Source organism: Ambystoma mexicanum, chromosome 5q (genome assembly GCF_040938575.1).
Source record: "Ambystoma mexicanum isolate Mex_15411 chromosome 5q, UKY_AmexF1_1, whole genome shotgun sequence".
Lineage (NCBI taxonomy): Eukaryota > Metazoa > Chordata > Amphibia > Caudata > Ambystomatidae > Ambystoma > Ambystoma mexicanum.
The window spans coordinates 1249229102-1249251280 of record NC_090933.1 but is presented as its reverse complement, the minus strand read 5'-3'; positions in this window follow the sequence as shown (position 1 = coordinate 1249251280).

The window sequence follows — 22179 nt, the reverse complement described above, 5'->3', positions numbered from 1 at the left end:
TAGTACTGAGGAGGTGCTGTGCATATCTATGAATCTACATGTCTAGTGCTGAGGAGGTTGTGTGCTTATCCATGAACCTACATGTCTAGTGCTGAGGAGGTGGTGTGCTTATCCATGAATCTACATGTCTAGTGCTGAGGAGGTGGTGTGCTTATCCATTAATCTACATGTCTACTGCTGATGACGTGGTGTGCTTATCCATGAATCTACATGGCTACTTCTGATGAAGTTGTGTGCTTATCCATGAATCTACATGTCTAGTGCTGTGGAGGTGGTGTGCTTATCCATGAATCTACATGTCTGGTGCTAAGGAGGTGCTGTGCTTGTCCATGAATCTACATGTCTAGTGCTGAGGAGGTGGTGTGCTTATCCATGAACCTACATGTCTAGTGCTGAGGAGGTGGTGTGTGTGAGAGACGGGCCTCAACGACCGGTGGGGGGTGTCTGTACTTCCGCTCCCTATATGGTGGAGGAGAGGCACAGGAGACCCCAGCCAAGATTCTCTATTCGGTAGCAATGGTCGAGCAATCAAGGCCTAGCTTCTCAGGAGGTGATGCAGGCTGGTTCTTAAGTACAGTGTAGCCCCCAAGCCCCCACAAAGGAATATCCACACTCTGTATTGGTTAGAACACAGTCTTTATATAATCAATAGTTAAGGTTATGTACATTTATCATAGTAACTCACTTTGTACTCCGGCAAAATCTACAATGGCAAATATTTACAATCCTAAAGTGGTACCACCCTAGATCTCATTACAGTGCATTAACAATACTGTACAATGTCACGCAGACCAATAGAGTGAAACCAGCAATAGAGAGAGGAGAGAAAACAAGATGGTTGAGCAGTAGGCAGAATACTGGCCCCTACCACTAGGCACAGTTCTGTGTGGAGATCCCCCCACCTGGGCAACCTGTAAAACAAGATATAGCACACGCCCAGTCCATATACTGCTCGGCAAGTCTTATTCTCTCCTATAATGTTTTTACCCCCCCAATGTACCTGGTGGAGTAGAGCTCCTTGAAGAGACGTCGACAAACGTTGAGGAACTCGCTGTTCGGCGACGGGGAATCGACGGCCCTTCTTGAATGCCTTCCCTTTCAAGCGGGAGGCACGGGGCGTCGAACGTCCGTCGACAAACAAGGTAGAACGATGTCGATGAGGCGGCAGCTTCGTCCAAGCGGTGCTCGTCGGCGTCGGAACGTCAGCGTCCTGCAAGCGGGAGGTGTGCGGGGCACCTCGATGACAATAGATCTGGACCGCAAAGATTGTAGAGACGGAGGCCCAGCAAGGGCGTCGAGTCGTCCGAGTTTTTGAGGTCGTCGGGTGGCGGGAAACCCACCGGCAGGTTTCTCCTCAGCGCGTTGGTCGTCCTCGACTTTCTCCGGCAGGATAAGCGGTCGACGATGCGGTCGAGAAAGTCCTTCGATTAAATGTTCTTAGGCAAAGGAGCGGACGGCTCCAGTCGTCTGCGGCACGGCGTCAAGTGGTTCCCACGGCTGGGCAACACAACTTCGACGGGCCTCCAGCGGTTACACAAACCTGCGAACCCTGGTCGACGGCAATGGACTTCGACAGCGTCGATGTCCGGGTGCTTCACCTCGATCTCCTCAGCGGTCCCGTCTCGGGTCGACAGCCTTTCGAGGGTCTGTCTTCCAGGGCGCTTCGGCGAAGATGGAGCAGTTCTCGATGGTCCCTCGGAGCATGGGAAGAGGGCGCCTTACCAGGTCCTCTCTCGGGTCAGCCCTCGACGAATTCGTCAGCCTTCGGATCGGTCGAAGCAAATGCCACAGCAAGTCTTCTTCTTCCAGCTGGACATCGAGGATCAGCAGTTCCAGTTACTCATAGAGTGGAGACTCAGCTCCCTGGCTGCTTTAGGAGCACAATGGTCGCTTCTCAACCAAAGGTCCCTTCTGAACACTTTTCCAGTGGTGAGAGGTCCCCAGATATACTATCCTCTCTCTCATCCACGCGGCTGGCACACACTCAGCAGCCAATCATACTGCAGGGCATTCATGCAGTCAGTCAGCCAATCAGGCACACAGTGCATTCAGGCCACACCCCTCCCTTCCAGACACTCACAACAGGGAATGTGGATTGGGACAAGTACCCAGCCATTCAACACTACACACTGCATTCAGGCCAGTTTCGGGCAGGGCTGTCTCAGTCTTTGTCTCTCATGCCAGAAACCAGACAACCACAACAAGAAGTGTATATTGGTCACACACTCCATTCACCCAGGTCCCACCCACAGGAGGTACCCACAACATACAGTCACTGGGAAGGCTCCAGCCAGTCTAGCTGGGCCTTCACAACAATACCATACATGGAACTTCCACCCAACAGCCAGTCAGGGGGATGGGACAGAGACAGGGCTTCCCAGGACTTTGGGAAAACAAGATAACAGGCCATAGAAAGCAAGAGGCCACAGGGGCCATCTTGTTTCCTATCAGGAATCAACAGATCCCAATGGCAAGGCCGGGGTATCCCAAAATGGAGGACACCCGGAGCACCAGTTAATTTCAGCACGGAGCTGCCACCAGCCCATACCCTGCTCTGGGGTCACCCACAGGTGCCCAAAAACATACACTAGGGGCACAGGGTTGTACCCCTACCCATGGGTGCCATAAGGGTATCCCATGGGTCTGTTCACCAAACCAAGAAGAGAGAGCTGCACTGCCAGGAGTCCCACATGGACTCCGGGGCAGAAAACATAACAGAACACACAGTAAAAACAGTAATAGGACAAGGATTCAGAGGCCCTGTCCCTCAGATGCATTTCCAGCATCACAGTGTGCTTATCCATGAATCTACATGTCTAGTGCTGAGGAGGGGGTGTGCTTATCCATTAATCTACATGTCTACTGCTGATGACGTGGTGTGCTTATCCATGAATCTACATGTCTACTTCTGGGGAGGTGGTGTGCTTATCCATGAATCTACATATCTGGTGCTGAGAAGGTGCTGTGCTTATCCATGAAGCCACATGTCTAGTGCTGGGGAGGTGGTGTGCTTATCCATGAATCTACATGTCTAGTACTGAGGAGGTGCTGTGCATATCCATGAATCTACATGTCTAGTGCTGAGGAGGTTGTGTGCTTATCCATGAATCTACATGTCTAGTGCTGAGGAGGTTGTGTACTTATCCTTGAATCTACATGTCTAGTGCTGAGGAGGTGGTGTGCTCATCCATTAATCTGCGTGTTTAGTTCTGAGGAGATGGTGTGCTTATCCATGAATCTACATGTCTGTCTGGTGCTGAGAAGGTAGTCTGCTTGTCCATTATTCCACATGTCTAGTGCTGAGGAGGAGATGTACTTATCCTGTGAATCTACATGTCTAGTGCTGTGGAGGTGGTGTGCTTTTCCTTAATTCCACATGTCTAGTGCTGAGGAGTTGGTATGCTTATCCATGAATCTACATGTCTAGTGCTGTGGAGATGGTGTGCTTATCCATGAATCTACATGTCTAGTGCTGAGGGGGAGATGTGCTTATCCATGAATCTACATGTCTACTGCTGAGGAGGTGGTGTGCTTATCCATGAATCTACATATCTGGTGCTGAGAAGGTGCTGTGCCTATCCATGAATCTACATGTCTAATACTGAGGAGGTGGTGTGATTATCCATGAATCTGCATGTCTAGTGCTGAGGAGGTGGTGTGCTTATTTATGAATCTACATGTCTGGTGCTGTGGAGGTGGTGTGCGTATCCATCAATCTTATGACTGGTGCTGTGGAGGTGGTGTGCTTATCCTTGATTACACATGTCTGCTGCAGAGAAGGTAGTCTGCTTGTCAATGAATCTACATGTCTAGTGCTGAGGAAGTGGTGTGTTTATCCATGAATCTACATGTCTAGTGCTGAGGAGGTGGTGTGCTTATCCATTAATCTACATGTCTACTGCTGATGACGTGCTGTGCTTATCCATGAATCTACATGTCTGGTGCTGAGGAGGTGGTGTGATTATTCATGAATCTGCATGTCTAGTGCTGAGGAGGTGGTGTGCTTACCCATGAATCTACATGTCTAGTACTGAGGAGGTGCTGTGCTTATCCATGAATCTACATGTCTAGTGCTGTGGAGGTGGTGTGCTTATCCATCAATCTCATGACTGGTGCTTTGGAGGTGGTGTGATTATCCTTGAATCTACATGTCTGTTGCACAGAAGGTAGTTTGGTTGTCCATGAATCTACATGTTTAGTGCTGAGGAAGTGGTGTGTTTATCCATGAATCTACATGTCTAGTGCTGAGGAGGTGGTGTGCTTATCCATTAATCTACATGTCTAGTTCTGATGAAGTTGTGTGCTTATCCATGAATCTACATGTCTAGTGCTGTGGAGGTGGTGTGCTTATCCATGAATCTACATGTCTGGTGCTGAGGAGGTGCTGTGCTTGTCCATGAATCTACAAGTCTAGTGCTGAGGAGGTGGTGTGCTTATCCATGAACCTACATGTCTAGTGCCGAGGAGGTGGTGTGCTTATCCATGAATCTTCATGTCTAGTGCTGTGGAGGTGGTGTGCGTATCCATGAATCTACATGTCTGGTGCTGAGGAGGTGCTGTGCTTGTCCATGAATCTACATGTCTAGTGCTGAGGAGGTGGTGTGCGTATCCATGAACCTACATGTCTAGTGCTGAGGAGGTGGTGTGCTTAACCATGAATCTTCATGTCTAGTGCTGAGGAGGTGGTGTGCTTATCCATTAATCTACATGTCGAGTTCTGATGAAGGTGTGTGCTTATCCATGAATCTACATGTCTAGTGCTGTGGAGGTGGTGTGCTTATCCATGAATCTACATGTCTGATGCTGTGGAGGTGCTGTGCTTGTCCATGAATCTACATGTCTAGTGCTGAGGAGGTGGTGTGCTTATCCATGAACCTACATGTCTAGTGCTGAGGAGGTGGTGTGCTTATCCATGAATCTTCATGTCTAGTGCTGAGGAGGTGGTGTGCTTATCCATTAATCTACATGTGTAGTTCTGATGAAGTTGTGTGCTTATCCATGAATCTACATGTCTACTTCTGAGGAGGTGATGTGCTTATTCATGAATCTACATGTCTGGTGCTGAGAAGGTGCGGTGCTTATCCATGAAGCTACATGTCTAGTACTGCGGAGGTGGTGTAATTATCCATGAATCTACATGTCTAGTACTGAGGAGGTGCTGTGCCTATCCATGAATCTGCATGTCTAGTGCTGTGGAGGTGGTGTGCTTATCCATCAATCTCATGACTGGTGCTGTAGAGGTAGTGTGCTTATCCTTGATTCCACATGTCTGCTGCAGAGAAGGTAGTCTGCTTGTCCATGAATCTACATGGCTAGTGCCGAGGAAGTGGTGTGTTTATCCATGAATCTACATGTCTAGTGCTGAGGAGGTGGTGTGCTTATCCATGAATCTTCATGTCTGGTGCTGAGAAGGTGCTGTGCTTATCCATGAAGCTACATGTCTAGTAATGAGAAGATGGTGTGCTTATCCATGAATCTACATGTCTACTTCTGAGGAGGTGGTGTGCTTATCCATTAATCTTCATGACTGGTGCTGAGAAGGTGCTGTGCTTATCCATGAAGCTACATGTCTAGTAATGAGGAGGTGGTGTGATTATCCATGAATCTGCATGTCTAGTGCTGAGGAGGTGGTGTGCTTATCCATGAATCTACATGTCTAGTGCTGAGGAGGTTGTGTACTTATCCATGAATCTACATGTCTAGTGCTGAGGAGGTTGTGTGCTTATCCATTAATCTGCGTGTTTAGTTCTGAGGAGATGGTGTGCTTATCCATGAATCTACATGTCTGTCTGGTGCTGAGAAGGTAGTCTGCTTGTCCATTATTCCACATGTTTAGTGCTGAGGAGGAGATGTGCTTATCCCGTGAATCTACATGTCTAGTGCTGTGGAGGTGGTGTGCTTTTCCTTGATTCCACATGTCTAGTGCTGAGGAGGTGGTGTGCTTATCCATGAATCTACATGTCTAGTGCTGTGGAGGTGGTGTGCTTATCCATGAACCTACATGTCTAGTGCTGAGGGGGAGATGTGCTTATCCATGAATCTACATATCTAGTGCTGAGGAGGTGGTGTGTTTATCCATTAATCTACATGTCTACTGCTGAGGACGTGGTGTGCTTATCCATGAATCTACATGTCTAGTACTGAGGAGGTGGTGTGATTATCCATGAATCTGCATGTCTAGTGCTGAAGAGGTGCTGTGCTTATCCATGAATCTACATGTCTAGTGCTGAGGAGGTTGTGTGCTTATCCATGAATCTACATGTCTAGTGCTGAGGAGGTTGTGTACTTATCCATGAATCTACATGTCTAGTGCTGAGGAGGTGGTGTGCTTATCCATTAATCTGCGTGTCTAGTGCTGAGGAGGTGTTGTGCTTGTCCATGAATCTACATGTCTAGTGCTGAGGAGGTGGTGTGCTTATCCATGAACCTACATGTCTAGTGGTGAGGAGGTGGTGTGCTTATCCATGAATCTTCATGTCTAGTGCTGAGGAGGTGGTGTGCTTATCCATTAATCTACATGTCTAGTTCTGATGAAGTTGTGTGCTTATCCATGAATCTATATGTCTAGTGCTGAGGAGGTGGTGTGCTTATCCATTAATCTACATGTCTACTGCTGAGGACGTGGTGTGCTTATCCATGAATCTACATGTCTACTTCTGAGGAGGTGGTGTGCTTATCCATGAATCTACATGTCTGGTGCTGAGAAGGTGCTGTGCTTATCCATGAATCTACATGTCTAGTACTGAGGAGGTGGTGTGATTATCCATGAATCTGCATGTCTAGTGCTGAGGAGGTGGTGTGCTTATCCATGAATCTACATGTCTAGTACTGAGGGGGTGCTGTGCTTATCCATGAATCTACCTGTCTAGTGCTGAGGAGGTGGTGTGCTCATCCATTAATCTGCGTGTTTAGTTCTGAGGAGATGGTGTGCTTATCCATGAATCTACATGTCTGTCTGGTGCTGAGAATGTAGTCTGCTTGTCCATTATTCCACATCTCTAGTGCTGAGGAGGAGATGTACTTATCCTGTGAATCTACATGTCTAGTGCTGTGGAGGTGGTGTGCTTTTCCTTGATTCCACATGTCTAGTGCTGAGGAGGTGGTGTGCTTATCCATGAATCTACATGTCTAGTGCTGTGGAGGTGGTGTGCTTATCCATGAACCTACATGTCTAGTGCTGAGGGGAAGATGTGCTTATCCATGAATCTACATGTCTACTGCTGAGGAGGTGGTATGCTTATCCATGAATCTACATGTCTAGTGCTGAGAAGGTGCTGTGCTTATTTATGAATCTGCATGTCTGGTGCTGTGGAGGTGGTGTGCGTATCCATCAATCTTATGACTGGTGTTGTGGAGGTGGTGTGCTTATCCTTGATTCCACATGTCTGCTGCAGAGAAGGTAGTCTGCTTGTCAATGAATCTACATGTCTAGTGCTGAGGAAGTGGTGTGTTTATCCATGAATCTACATGTCTAGTGCTGAGGAGGTGGTGTGCTTATCCATTAATCTACATGTCTACTGCTGATGACGTGGTGTGCTTATCCATGAATCTACATGTCTGGTGCTGAGGAGGTGGTGTGATTATCCATGAATCTGCATGTCTAGTGCTGAGGAGGTGGTGTGCTTATCCATGAATCTACATGTCTAGTACTGAGGAGGTGCTGTGCTTATCCATGAATCTACATGTCTAGTGCTGTGAAGGTGGTGTGCTTATCCATCAATCTCATGACTGGTGCTGTGGAGGTGGTGTGCTTATCCTTGCTTCCACATGTTTGTTGCAGAGAAGGTAGTCTGGTTGTCCATGAATCTGCATGTTTAGTGCTGAGGAAGTGGTGTGTTTATCCATGAATCTACATGTCTAGTGCTGAGGAGGTGGTGTGCTTATCCATTAATCTACATGTCTAGTTCTGATGAAGTTGTGTGCTTATCCATGAATCTACATGTCTAGTGCTGTGGAGGTGGTGTGCGTATCCATGAATCTACATGTCTGGTGCTGAGGAGGTGCTGTGCTTGTCCATGAATCTACATGTCTAGTGCTGAGGAGGTGGTGTGCTTAACCATGAATCTTCATGTCTAGTGCTGAGGAGGTGGTGTGCTTATCCATTAATCTACATGTGTAGTTCTGATGAAGTTGTGTGCTTATCCATGAATCTACATGTCTAGTGCTGAGGAGGTGGTGTTCTTATCCATTAAACTACATGTCTACTGCTGATGACGTGGTGTGCTTATCCATGAATCTACATGTCTGGTGCTGAGAAGGTGCGGTGCTTATCCATGAAGCTACATGTCTAGTACTGAGGAGGTGGTGTGATTATCCTTGAATCTACATGTCTAGTACTGAGGAGGTGCTGTGCTTATCCATGAATCTGAATGTCTAGTGCTGTGGAGGTGGTGTGCTTATCCATCAATCTCATGACTGGTGCTGTGGAGGTGGTGTGTTTATCCTTGATTCCACATGTCTGCTGCAGAGAAGGTAGTCTGCTTGTCCATGAATCTACATGGCTAGTGCTGAGGAAGTGGTGTGTTTATCCATGAATCTACATGTCTAGTGCTGAGGAGGTGGTGTGCTTATCCATTAATCTGCATGTCTGCTGCTGAGAAGGTAGTCTACTTGTCCATTATTCCACATGACTGTCGCTGTGGAGGTGGTGTGCTTATCCATGAATCTGCATGTCTAGTGCTGAGCAGGTGTGCTTGTCCATGAATCTAGATGTCTAGTGCTGAGGAGGTGGTGTGCTTATCCATGAATCTACATGTCTGTCTGGTGCTGAGAAGGTAGTCTGTTTGTCCATTATTCCACATGTCTAGTGCTGAGGAGGAGATGTGCTTATCCCGTGAATCTACATGTCTAGTGCTGTGGAGGTGGTGTGCTTTTCCTTCATTCCACATGTCTAGTGCTGAGGAGGTGGTGTGCTTATCCATGAATCTACATGTCTAGTGCTGTGGAGGTGGTGTGCTTATCCATGTACCTACATGTCTAGTGCTGAGGGGGAGATGTGCTTATCCATGAATCTACATGTCTAGTGCTGAGGAGGTGGTGTGCTTATCCATTAATCTACATGTCTACTGCTGAGGACGTGGTGTGCTTATCCATGAATCTACATGTCTAGTACTGAGGAGGTGGTGTGATTATCCATGAATCTGCATGTCTAGTGCTGAGGAGGTGCTGTGCTTATCCATGAATCTACATGTCTAGTGCTGAGGAGGTTGTGTGCTTATCCATGAATCTACATGTTTAGTGCTGAGGAGGTTGTGTACTTATCCATGAATCTACATGTCTAGTGCTGAGGAGGTGGTGTGCTTATCCATTAATCTGCGTGTCTTGTGCTGAGGAGGTGCTGTGCTTGTCCATGAATCTACATGTCTAGTGCTGAGGAGGTGGTGTGCTTATCCATGAACCTACATGTCTAGTGGTGAGGAGGTGGTGTGCTTATCCATGAATCTTCATGTCTAGTGCTGAGGAGGTGGTGTGCTTATCCATTAATCTACATGTCTAGTTCTGAGGAGGTGGTGTGCTTATCCATGAATCTACATGTCTGGTGCTGAGAAGGTGCTGTGCTTATCCATTAATCTACATGTCTAGTACTGAGGAGGTGGTGTGCTTATCCATGAATCTACATGTCTGGTGCTGAGAAGGTGCTGTGCTTATCCATGAATCTACATGTCTAGTACTGAGGGGGTGCTGTCCTTATCCATGAATCTACATGTCTAGTGCTGAGGAGGTTGTGTGCTTATCCATGAATCTACATGTCTAGTGCTGAGGAGGTTGTGTACTTATCCATGAATCTACATGTCTACTGCTGAGGAGGTGGTGTGCTTATCCATGAATCTACATGTCTGGTGCTGAGAAGGTGCTGTGCTTATCCATGAATCTACATGTCTACTGCTGAGGAGGTGGTGTGCTTATCCATGAATCTGCGTGTTTAGTTCTGAGGAGATGGTGTGCTTATCCATGAATCTACATGTCTGTCTGGTGCTGAGAAGGTAGTCTGCTTGTCCATTATTCCACATGTCTAGTGCTGAGGAGGAGATGTGCTTATCCCGTGAATCTACATGTCTAGTGCTGTGGAGGTGGTGTGCTTTTCCTTGATTCCACATGTCTAGTGCTGAGGAGGTGGTGTGCTTATCCATGAATCTACATGTCTAGTGCTGTGGAGATGGTGTGCTTATCCATGAATCTACATGTCTAGTGCTGAGGGGGAGATGTGCTTATCCATGAATCTACATGTCTACTGCTGAGGAGTTGGTGTGCTTATCCATGAATCTACATGTCTGGTGCTGAGAAGGTGCTGTGCTTATCCATGAATCTACATGTCTAGTACTGAGGAGGTGGTGTGATTATCCATGAATCTGCATGTCTAGTGCTGAGGAGGTGGTGTGCTTGTCCATGAATCTACATGTCTAGTACTGAGGAGGTGCTGCGCTTATCCATGAATCTACATGTCTAGTGCTGAGGAGGTGCTGTGCTTGTCCATGAATCTACATGTCTAGTGCTGAGGAGGTGGTGTGCTTATCCATGAACCTAAATGTCTAGTACTGAGGATGTGCTCTGCTTATCCATGAATCTGCATGTCTAGTGCTGTGGAGGTGGTGTGCTTATCCATTAATCTACATGTCTAGTTCTGATGAAGTTGTGTGCTTATCCATGAATCTACATGTCTAGTACTGAGGAGGTGCTGTGCTTATCCATGAATCTGCATGTCTAGTGCTGTGGAGGTGGTGTGCTTATCCATCAATCTCATGACTGGTGCTGTGGAGGTGGTGTGCTTATCCTTGATTCCACATGTCTGCTGCAGAGAAGGTAGTCTGCTTGTCCATGAATCTACATGGCTAGTGCTGAGAAAGTGGTGTGTTTATCCATGAATCTACATGTCTAGTGCTGAGGAGCTGGTGTGCTTATCCATTAATCTACATGTCTAGTTCTGATGAAGTTGTGTGCTTATCCATGAATCTACATGTCTAGTGCTGAGCAGGTGTGCTTATCCATGAATCTACATGTCTAGTGCTGTGGAGGTGGTGTGCTTATCCATGAATCTACATGTCTGGTGCTGAGGAGGTGCTGTGCTTATCCATGAACCTACATGTCTAGTGCTGAGGAGGTGGTGTGCTTATCCATGAATCTACATGTTTAGTGCTGAGGAGGTTGTGTGCTTATCCATGAATCTACATGTCTACTTCTGAGGAGGTGGTGTGCTTATCCATGAATCTTCATGACAGGTGCTGAGAAGGTGCTGTGCTTATCCATGAAGCTACATGTCTAGTAATGAGGAGGTGGTGTGATTATCCATGAATCTGCATGTCTAGTGCTGAGGAAGTGGTGTGCTTATCCATGAATCTACATGTCTAGTACTGAGGAGGTGCTGTGCTTATCCATGAATCTACATGTTTAGTGCTGAGGAGGTTGTGTGCTTATCCATGAATCTACATGTCTAGTGCTGAGGAGGTTGTGTACTTATCCATGAATCTACATGTCTAGTGCTGAGGAGGTTGTGTGCTTATCCATTAATCTGCGTGTTTCATTCTGAGGAGATGGTGTGCTTATCCATGAATCTACATGTCTGTCTGGTGCTGAGAAGGCAGTCTGCTTGTCCATTATTCCACATGTCTAGTGCTGAGGAGGAGATGTGCTTATCCCGTGAATCTACATGTCTAGTGCTGTGGAGGTGGTGTGCTTTTCCTTGATTCCACATGTCTAGTGCTGAGGAGGTGGTGTGCTTATCCATGAATCTACATGTCTAGTTCTGATGAAGTTGTGTGCTTATCCATGAATCTACATCTCTAGTGCTGAGGAGGTTGTGTACTTATCCATGAATCTACATGTCTAGTGCTGAGGAGGTTGTGTACTTATCCATGAATCTACATGTCTAGTGCTGAGGAGGTGGCACTAGACATGTAGATTCATGTATAAGTGCTTATCCATTAATCTGCGTGTTTAGTTCTGAGGAGATGGTGTGCTTATCCATGAATCTACATGTCTGTCTGGTGCTGAGAAGGTAGTCTGCTTGTCCATTATTCCACATGTCTAGTGCTGAGGAGGAGATGTGCTTATCCCGTGAATCTACATGTCTAGTGCTGTGGAGGTGGTGTGCTTTTCCTTGATTCCACATGTCTAGTGCTGAGGAGGTGGTGTGCTTATCCATGAATCTACATGTCTAGTGCTGTGGAGATGGTGTGCTTATCCATGAATCTACATGTCTAGTGCCGAGGGGGAGATGTGCTTATCCATGAATCTACATGTCTACTGCTGAGGAGGTGGTGTGCTTATCCATGAATCTACATGTCTGGTGCTGAGAAGGTGCTGTGCTTATCCATGAATCTACATGTCTAGTACTGAGGAGGTGGTGTGATTATCCATGAATCTGCATGTCTAGTGCTGAGGAGGTGGTGTGCTTATCCATCAATCTACATGTCTAGTACTGAGGAGGTGCTGCGCTTATCCATGAATCTACATGTCTAGTGCTGAGGAGGTGCTGTGCTTGTCCATGAATCTACATGTCTAGTGCTGAGGAGGTGGTGTGCTTATCCATGAACCTACATGTCTAGTACTGAGGATGTGCTCTGCTTATCCATGAATCTGCATGTCTAGTGCTGTGGAGGTGGTGTGCTTATCCATTAATCTACATGTCTAGTTCTGATGAAGTTGTGTGCTTATCCATGAATCTACATGTCTAGTACTGAGGAGGTGCTGTGCTCATCCATGAATCTGCATGTCTAGTGCTGTGGAGGTGGTGTGCTTATCCATCAATCTCATGACTGGTGCTGTGGAGGTGGTGTGCTTATCCTTGATTCCACATGTCTGCTGCAGAGAAGGTAGTCTGCTTGTCCATGAATCTACATGGCTAGTGCTGAGGAAGTGGTGTGTTTATCCATGAATCTACAAGTCTAGTGCTGAGGAGCTGGTGTGCTTATCCATTAATCTGCATGTCTGCTGCTGAGAAGGTAGTCTACTTGTCCATTATTCCACATGACTGGCGCTGTGGAGGTGGTGTGCTTATCCATGAATCTACATGTCTAGTGCTGAGCAGGTGTGCTTATCCATGAATCTACATGTCTAGTGCTGTGGAGGTGGTGTGCTTATCCATGAATCTACATGTCTGGTGCTGAGGAGGTGCTGTGCTTGTCCATGAATCTAGATGTCTAGTGCTGAGGAGGTGGTGTGCTTATCCATGAACCTACATGTCTAGTGCTGAGGAGGTGGTGTGCTTATCCATAAATCTTCATGACTGGTGCTGAGAAGGTGCTGTGCTTATCCATGAAGCTACATGTCTAGTAATGAGGAGGTGGTGTGATTATCCATGAATCTGCATGTCTAGTGCTGAGGAGGTGGTGTGCTTATCCATGAATCTACATGTTTAGTGCTGAGGAGGTTGTGTGCTTATCCATGAATCTACATGTCTAGTGCTGAGGAGGTTGTGTACTTATCCATGAATCTACATGTCTAGTGCTGAGGAGGTTGTGTACTTATCCATGAATCTACATGTCTAGTGCTGAGGAGGTTGTGTGCTTATCCATTAATCTGCGTGTTTCGTTCTGAGGAGATGGTGTGCTTATCCATGAATCTACATGTCTGTCTGGTGCTGAGAAGGCAGTCTGCTTGTCCATTATTCCATATGTCTAGTGCTGAGGAGGAGATGTGCTTATCCTGTGAATCTACATGTCTAGTGCTGTGGAGGTGGTGTGCTTTTCCTTGATTCCACATGTCTAGTGCTGAGGAGGTGGTGTGCTTATCCATGAATCTACATGTCTAGTGCTGTGGAGGTGGTGTGCTTATCCATGAACCTACATGTCTAGTGCTGAGGGGGAGATGTGCTTATCCATGAATCTACATGTCTAGTTCTGATGAAGTTGTGTGCTTATCCATGAATCTACATGTCTAGTGCTGTGGAGGTGGTGTGCTTATCCATGAATCTACATGTCTAGTGCTGAGGAGGTGGTGTGCTTAACCATGAATCTTCATGTCTAGTGCTGAGGAGGTGGTGTGCTTATCCATTAATCTACATGTCTAGTTCTGATGAAGTTGTGTGCTTATCCATGAATCTACATGTCTAGTGCTGTGGAGGTGGTGTGCTTATCCATGAATCTACATGTCTGGTGCTGAGGAGGTGCTGTGCTTGTCCATGAATCTACATGTCTACTGCTGAGGAGGTGGTGTGCTTATCCATGAACCTACATGTCTAGTGCTGAGGAGGTGGTGTGCTTATCCATGAATCTTCATGTCTAGTGCTGAGGAGGTGGTGTGCTTATCCATTAATCTACATGTGTAGTTCTGATGAAGTTGTGTGCTTATCCATGAATCTACATGTCTAGTGCTGAGGAGGTGGTGTGCTTATCCATTAATCTACATGTCTACTGCTGATGACGTGATGTGCTTATCCATGAATCTACATGTCTGGTGCTGAGAAGGTGCGGTGCTTATCCATGAAGCTACATGTCTAGTACTGAGGAGGTGGTGTGATTATCCATGAATCTACAAGTCTAGTGCTGAGGAGCTGGTGTGCTTATCCATTAATCTGCATGTCTGCTGCTGAGAAGGTAGTCTACTTGTCCATTATTCCACATGACTGGCGCTGTGGAGGTGGTGTGCTTATCCATGAATCTACATGTCTAGTGCTGAGCAGGTGTGCTTATCCATGAATCTACATGTCTAGTGCTGTGGAGGTGGTGTGCTTATCCATGAATCTACATGTCTGGTGCTGAGGAGGTGCTGTGCTTGTCCATGAATCTAGATGTCTAGTGCTGAGGAGGTGGTGTGCTTATCCATGAACCTACATGTCTAGTGCTGAGGAGGTGGTGTGCTTATCCATGAATCTTCATGTCTAGTGCTGAGGAGGCGGTGTGCTTATCCATGAATCTACATGTCTAGTGCTGAGGAGGTGGTGTGCTTATCCATGAATCTACATGTTTAGTGCTGAGGAGGTTGTGTGCTTATCCATGAATCTACATGTCTACTTCTGAGGAGGTGGTGTGCTTATCCATGAATCTTCATGACTGGTGCTGAGAAGGTGCTGTGCTTATCCATGAAGCTACATGTCTAGTAATGAGGAGGTGGTGTGATTATCCATGAATCTGCATGTCTAGTGCTGAGGAGGTGGTGTGCTTATCCATGAATCTACATGTCTAGTACTGAGGAGGTGCTGTGCTTATCCATGAATCTACATGTTTAGTGCTGAGGAGGTTGTGTGCTTATCCATGAATCTACATGTCTAGTGCTGAGGAGGTTGTGTACTTATCCATGAATCTACATGTCTAGTGCTGAGGAGGTTGTGTGCTTATCCATTAATCTGCGTGTTTCGTTCTGAGGAGATGGTGTGCTTATCCATGAATCTACATGTCTGTCTGGTGCTGAGAAGGCAGTCTGCTTGTCCATTATTCCACATGTCTAGTGCTGAGGAGGAGATGTGCTTATCCTGTGAATCTACATGTCTAGTGCTGTGGAGGTGGTGTGCTTTTCCTTGATTCCACATGTCTAGTGCTGAGGAGGTGGTGTGCTTATCCATGAATCTACATGTCTAGTGCTGTGGAGGTGGTGTGCTTATCCATGAACCTACATGTCTAGTGCTGAGGGGGAGATGTGCTTATCCATGAATCTACATGTCTAGTTCTGATGAAGTTGTGTGCTTATCCATGAATCTACATGTCTAGTGCTGTGGAGGTGGTGTGCTTATCCATGAATCTACATGTCTGGTGCTGAGGAGGTGCTGTGCTTGTCCATGAATCTACATGTCTAGTGCTGAGGAGGTGGTGTGCTTATCCATGAACCTACATGTCTAGTGCCGAGGAGGTGGTGTGCTTATCCATGAATCTTCATGTCTAGTGCTGTGGAGGTGGTGTGCGTATCCATGAATCTACATGTCTGGTGCTGAGGAGGTGCTGTGCTTGTCCATGAATCTACATGTCTAGTGCTGAGGAGGTGGTGTGCGTATCCATGAACCTACATGTCTAGTGCTGAGGAGGTGGTGTGCTTAACCATGAATCTTCATGTCTAGTGCTGAGGAGGTGGTGTGCTTAACCATGAATCTTCATGTCTAGTACTGAGGAGGTGGTGTAATTATCCATGAATCTACATGTCTAGTACTGAGGAGGTGCTGTGCCTATCCATGAATCTGCATGTCTAGTGCTGTGGAGGTGGTGTGCTTATCCATCAATCTCATGACTGGTGCTGTAGAGGTAGTGTGCTTATCCTTGATTCCACATGTCTGCTGCAGAGAAGGTAGTCTGCTTGTCCATGAATCTACATGGCTAGTGCCGAGGAAGTGGTGTGTTTATCCATGAATCTACATGTCTAGTGCTGAGGAGGTGGTGTGCTTATCCATGAATCTTCATGTCTGGTGCTGAGAAGGTGCTGTGCTTATCCATGAAGCTACATGTCTAGTAATGAGAAGATGGTGTGCTTATCCATGAATCTACATGTCTACTTCTGAGGAGGTGGTGTGCTTATCCATTAATCTTCATGACTGGTGCTGAGAAGGTGCTGTGCTTATCCATGAAGCTACATGTCTAGTAATGAGGAGGTGGTGTGATTATCCATGAATCTGCATGTCTAGTGCTGAGGAGGTGGTGTGCTTATCCATGAATCTACATGTCTAGTGCTGAGGAGGTTGTGTACTTATCCATGAATCTACATGTCTAGTGCTGAGGAGGTTGTGTGCTTATCCATTAATCTGCGTGTTTAGTTCTGAGGAGATGGTGTGCTTATCCATGAATCTACATGTCTGTCTGGTGCTGAGAAGGTAGTCTGCTTGTCCATTATTCCACATGTTTAGTGCTGAGGAGGAGATGTGCTTATCCCGTGAATCTACATGTCTAGTGCTGTGGAGGTGGTGTGCTTTTCCTTGATTCCACATGTCTAGTGCTGAGGAGGTGGTGTGCTTATCCATGAATCTACATGTCTAGTGCTGTGGAGGTGGTGTGCTTATCCATGAACCTACATGTCTAGTGCTGAGGGGGAGATGTGCTTATCCATGAATCTACATATCTAGTGCTGAGGAGGTGGTGTGTTTATCCATTAATCTACATGTCTACTGCTGAGGACGTGGTGTGCTTATCCATGAATCTACATGTCTAGTACTGAGGAGGTGGTGTGATTATCCATGAATCTGCATGTCTAGTGCTGAAGAGGTGCTGTGCTTATCCATGAATCTACATGTCTAGTGCTGAGGAGGTTGTGTGCTTATCCATGAATCTACATGTCTAGTGCTGAGGAGGTTGTGTACTTATCCATGAATCTACATGTCTAGTGCTGAGGAGGTGGTGTGCTTATCCATTAATCTGCGTGTCTAGTGCTGAGGAGGTGTTGTGCTTGTCCATGAATCTACATGTCTAGTGCTGAGGAGGTGGTGTGCTTATCCATGAACCTACATGTCTAGTGGTGAGGAGGTGGTGTGCTTATCCATGAATCTTCATGTCTAGTGCTGAGGAGGTGGTGTGCTTATCCATTAATCTACATGTCTAGTTCTGATGAAGTTGTGTGCTTATCCATGAATCTATATGTCTAGTGCTGAGGAGGTGGTGTGCTTATCCATTAATCTACATGTCTACTGCTGAGGACGTGGTGTGCTTATCCATGAATCTACATGTCTACTTCTGAGGAGGTGGTGTGCTTATCCATGAATCTACATGTCTGGTGCTGAGAAGGTGCTGTGCTTATCCATGAATCTACATGTCTAGTACTGAGGAGGTGGTGTGATTATCCATGAATCTGCATGTCTAGTGCTGAGGAGGTGGTGTGCTTATCCATGAATCTACATGTCTAGTACTGAGGGGGTGCTGTGCTTATCCATGAATCTACCTGTCTAGTGCTGAGGAGGTGGTGTGCTCATCCATTAATCTGCGTGTTTAGTTCTGAGGAGATGGTGTGCTTATCCATGAATCTACATGTCTGTCTGGTGCTGAGAATGTAGTCTGCTTGTCCATTATTCCACATCTCTAGTGCTGAGGAGGAGATGTACTTATCCTGTGAATCTACATGTCTAGTGCTGTGGAGGTGGTGTGCTTTTCCTTGATTCCACATGTCTAGTGCTGAGGAGGTGGTGTGCTTATCCATGAATCTACATGTCTAGTGCTGTGGAGGTGGTGTGCTTATCCATGAACCTACATGTCTAGTGCTGAGGGGGAGATGTGCTTATCCATGAATCTACATGTCTACTGCTGAGGAGGTGGTATGCTTATCCATGAATCTACATGTCTGGTGCTGAGAAGGTGCTGTGCTTATTTATGAATCTGCATGTCTGGTGCTGTGGAGGTGGTGTGCGTATCCATCAATCTTATGACTGGTGTTGTGGAGGTGGTGTGCTTATCCTTGATTCCACATGTCTGCTGCAGAGAAGGTAGTCTGCTTGTCAATGAATCTACATGTCTAGTGCTGAGGAAGTGGTGTGTTTATCCATGAATCTACATGTCTAGTGCTGAGGAGGTGGTGTGCTTATCCATTAATCTACATGTCTACTGCTGATGACGTGGTGTGCTTATCCATGAATCTACATGTCTGGTGCTGAGGAGGTGGTGTGATTATCCATGAATCTGCATGTCTAGTGCTGAGGAGGTGGTGTGCTTATCCATGAATCTACATGTCTAGTACTGAGGAGGTGCTGTGCTTATCCATGAATCTACATGTCTAGTGCTGTGAAGGTGGTGTGCTTATCCATCAATCTCATGACTGGTGCTGTGGAGGTGGTGTGCTTATCCTTGCTTCCACATGTTTGTTGCAGAGAAGGTAGTCTGGTTGTCCATGAATCTGCATGTTTAGTGCTGAGGAAGTGGTGTGTTTATCCATGAATCTACATGTCTAGTGCTGAGGAGGTGGTGTGCTTATCCATTAATCTACATGTCTAGTTCTGATGAAGTTGTGTGCTTATCCATGAATCTACATGTCTAGTGCTGTGGAGGTGGTGTGCGTATCCATGAATCTACATGTCTGGTGCTGAGGAGGTGCTGTGCTTGTCCATGAATCTACATGTCTAGTGCTGAGGAGGTGGTGTGCTTAACCATGAATCTTCATGTCTAGTGCTGAGGAGGTGGTGTGCTTATCCATTAATCTACATGTGTAGTTCTGATGAAGTTGTGTGCTTATCCATGAATCTACATGTCTAGTGCTGAGGAGGTGGTGTTCTTATCCATTAAACTACATGTCTACTGCTGATGACGTGGTGTGCTTATCCATGAATCTACATGTCTGGTGCTGAGAAGGTGCGGTGCTTATCCATGAAGCTACATGTCTAGTACTGAGGAGGTGGTGTGATTATCCTTGAATCTACATGTCTAGTACTGAGGAGGTGCTGTGCTTATCCATGAATCTGAATGTCTAGTGCTGTGGAGGTGGTGTGCTTATCCATCAATCTCATGACTGGTGCTGTGGAGGTGGTGTGTTTATCCTTGATTCCACATGTCTGCTGCAGAGAAGGTAGTCTGCTTGTCCATGAATCTACATGGCTAGTGCTGAGGAAGTGGTGTGTTTATCCATGAATCTACATGTCTAGTGCTGAGGAGGTGGTGTGCTTATCCATTAATCTGCATGTCTGCTGCTGAGAAGGTAGTCTACTTGTCCATTATTCCACATGACTGTCGCTGTGGAGGTGGTGTGCTTATCCATGAATCTGCATGTCTAGTGCTGAGCAGGTGTGCTTGTCCATTAATCTAGATGTCTAGTGCTGAGGAGGTGGTGTGCTTATCCATGAATCTACATGTCTGTCTGGTGCTGAGAAGGTAGTCTGTTTGTCCATTATTCCACATGTCTAGTGCTGAGGAGGAGATGTGCTTATCCCGTGAATCTACATGTCTAGTGCTGTGGAGGTGGTGTGCTTTTCCTTCATTCCACATGTCTAGTGCTGAGGAGGTGGTGTGCTTATCCATGAATCTACATGTCTAGTGCTGTGGAGGTGGTGTGCTTATCCATGTACCTACATGTCTAGTGCTGAGGGGGAGATGTGCTTATCCATGAATCTACATGTCTAGTGCTGAGGAGGTGGTGTGCTTATCCATTAATCTACATGTCTACTGCTGAGGACGTGGTGTGCTTATCCATGAATCTACATGTCTAGTACTGAGGAGGTGGTGTGATTATCCATGAATCTGCATGTCTAGTGCTGAGGAGGTGCTGTGCTTATCCATGAATCTACATGTCTAGTGCTGAGGAGGTTGTGTGCTTATCCATGAATCTACATGTTTAGTGCTGAGGAGGTTGTGTACTTATCCATGAATCTACATGTCTAGTGCTGAGGAGGTGGTGTGCTTATCCATTAATCTGCGTGTCTTGTGCTGAGGAGGTGCTGTGCTTGTCCATGAATCTACATGTCTAGTGCTGAGGAGGTGGTGTGCTTATCCATGAACCTACATGTCTAGTGGTGAGGAGGTGGTGTGCTTATCCTTGAATCTTCATGTCTAGTGCTGAGGAGGTGGTGTGCTTATCCATTAATCTACATGTCTAGTTCTGAGGAGGTGGTGTGCTTATCCATGAATCTACATGTCTGGTGCTGAGAAGGTGCTGTGCTTATCCATTAATCTACATGTCTAGTACTGAGGAGGTGGTGTGCTTATCCATGAATCTACATGTCTGGTGCTGAGAAGGTGCTGTGCTTATCCATTAATCTACATGTCTAGTACTGAGGGGGTGCTGTCCTTATCCATGAATCTACATGTCTAGTGCTGAGGAGGTTGTGTGCTTATCCATGAATCTACATGTCTAGTGCTGAGGAGGTTGTGTACTTATCCATGAATCTACATGTCTACTGCTGAGGAGGTGGTGTGCTTATCCATGAATCTACATGTCTGGTGCTGAGAAGGTGCTGTGCTTATCCATGAATCTACATGTCTACTGCTGAGGAGGTGGTGTGCTTATCCATGAATCTGCGTGTTTAGTTCTGAGGAGATGGTGTGCTTATCCATGAATCTACATGTCTGTCTGGTGCTGAGAAGGTAGTCTGCTTGTCCATTATTCCACATGTCTAGTGCTGAGGAGGAGATGTGCTTATCCCGTGAATCTACATGTCTAGTGCTGTGGAGGTGGTGTGCTTTTCCTTGATTCCACATGTCTAGTGCTGAGGAGGTGGTGTGCTTATCCATGAATCTACATGTCTAGTGCTGTGGAGATGGTGTGCTTATCCATGAATCTACATGTCTAGTGCTGAGGGGGAGATGTGCTTATCCATGAATCTACATGTCTACTGCTGAGGAGTTGGTGTGCTTATCCATGAATCTACATGTCTGGTGCTGAGAAGGTGCTGTGCTTATCCATGAATCTACATGTCTAGTACTGAGGAGGTGGTGTGATTATCCATGAATCTGCATGTCTAGTGCTGAGGAGGTGGTGTGCTTGTCCATGAATCTACATGTCTAGTACTGAGGAGGTGCTGCGCTTATCCATGAATCTACATGTCTAGTGCTGAGGAGGTGCTGTGCTTGTCCATGAATCTACATGTCTAGTGCTGAGGAGGTGGTGTGCTTATCCATGAACCTAAATGTCTAGTACTGAGGATGTGCTCTGCTTATCCATGAATCTGCATGTCTAGTGCTGTGGAGGTGGTGTGCTTATCCATTAATCTACATGTCTAGTTCTGATGAAGTTGTGTGCTTATCCATGAATCTACATGTCTAGTACTGAGGAGGTGCTGTGCTTATCCATGAATCTGCATGTCTAGTGCTGTGGAGGTGGTGTGCTTATCCATCAATCTCATGACTGGTGCTGTGGAGGTGGTGTGCTTATCCTTGATTCCACATGTCTGCTGCAGAGAAGGTAGTCTGCTTGTCCATGAATCTACATGGCTAGTGCTGAGAAAGTGGTGTGTTTATCCATGAATCTACATGTCTAGTGCTGAGGAGCTGGTGTGCTTATCCATTAATCTACATGTCTAGTTCTGATGAAGTTGTGTGCTTATCCATGAATCTACATGTCTAGTGCTGAGCAGGTGTGCTTATCCATGAATCTACATGTCTAGTGCTGTGGAGGTGGTGTGCTTATCCATGAATCTACATGTCTGGTGCTGAGGAGGTGCTGTGCTTATCCATGAACCTACATGTCTAGTGCTGAGGAGGTGGTGTGCTTATCCATGAATCTACATGTTTAGTGCTGAGGAGGTTGTGTGCTTATCCATGAATCTACATGTCTACTTCTGAGGAGGTGGTGTGCTTATCCATGAATCTTCATGACAGGTGCTGAGAAGGTGCTGTGCTTATCCATGAAGCTACA